Below are 1385 nucleotides of genomic sequence, written 5' to 3' on the forward strand. Positions count from 1 at the left end.
CCGTAAGATAGTTAGTTAATTAAATTAGATTATATTAGATTACCTTAGATTACCTTAGATTAAAATTTGATTAAATTAGATTACCTTAGAATTAGATTACCCTAGATTAGATTAGTTTAGCTTATTATAATTTAGTTTATTTGCAAAAAATTAAAAACAAAAATGCATACCTAGTGTATGACCCAAACCCGATCTAGACCAGGGACGTTGTCATTCGTACCTGATCCAGATGCAATAATCTCTAAAGCACGCAAGAAAGCACGACTCAGAAATCAAATGGAGTTACACGTTACTTTAGCAGAAAATACCAAACCCTCGATTGAAGGTCGAGGAGGACCAATCAGATTTCCAGAGATTCAAGGACACTCGTTCGAGTTAAAACATCACATCATCCAGCTCATTCATAATAGCTGTCAGTTTCATGGATTACCGAATGACGATCCTAATTCTCACCTTGATAAATTCATATCTCTTTCGAACTCCTACAAACAGCCAGGGATAGGACAAGATATAGTCTAGCTATACTTGTTCCCCTATTCTCTCACTCATCATGCTCAAACTTGGTTCGAAGAAATGGAAAAAGATTCCATCACGTCATGGACGAAGATGGCTACTAAATTTCTAACCAAATATTTCCCTCCTTCTAAATAAACCAAACTGAAAAATGACATCATTAACTTCAAACAAAGTTATGATGAATCTTTTTACACTGCATGGGAGCGATTCAAAACCCTGCTGAAGAAATTCCCTAATCACCAGCTAGAACGGTCAGCCCAAATCTGTACCTTCTACAATGGTCTTACGGTAAATCATAGGACGACGATCGATGCAGCAGCTCAAGGGAATCTGATGAACCAAACCGCAGACGAAGCATGGGAATTGCTCGAGAACATGACAATGCATCATCATGACTGGAACAGTGGTGAAGCAACTTCATCATCTGCCCTACTCTCTGCACTTAACAATCAAACAGAGGCCATCAAATCCCTCACGGATAAGATGGAATCTCTTACTAAACAACTCGGAGAACTGAAGACGCAGCCTTAGCAGGTTAACCAAGCTCAGGCTTATGTTAATTGTACCAATCCGCAACCTACTGAAGAATATCAAGTTGAGTATGAAAACCCTAACGGTTCAGTCTGTTACGTCCAATACCCAGCTCGTCCACCAAATCCTGGATTCAATCAACCACCTAGGGTTAATCAATTTCAGTGAAGCAATCAACCTTTTCGCTATCGCTATCCACCTTATCCAGCCCAACAATCTCAATTGATCTACGATCAACCACTTCCACTCACTGGTCCCCCAACTGAGGAAAATTCCCCTACCACCCAGATTACAAACGCAACTAACCCCACTCTCGGAGCTGATGATTAGTTAACTCA

At 39.9% G+C, this 1385-nt stretch overlaps 1 non-coding gene across 1 annotated transcript; it reads right to left on the minus strand.

The window, feature by feature from the left end:
- Positions 1–654: 654 nt before the first annotated feature.
- LOC139887279 (small nucleolar RNA R71) lies at positions 655–761 on the minus strand. Its single transcript, XR_011773117.1, has one exon. It is a non-coding gene; the product is annotated as a small nucleolar RNA R71 (small nucleolar RNA).
- Between the last annotated feature and the right edge of the window lie 624 nt (positions 762–1385).

This window comes from Rutidosis leptorrhynchoides, chromosome 1 (genome assembly GCF_046630445.1).
Source record: "Rutidosis leptorrhynchoides isolate AG116_Rl617_1_P2 chromosome 1, CSIRO_AGI_Rlap_v1, whole genome shotgun sequence".
Lineage (NCBI taxonomy): Eukaryota > Viridiplantae > Streptophyta > Magnoliopsida > Asterales > Asteraceae > Rutidosis > Rutidosis leptorrhynchoides.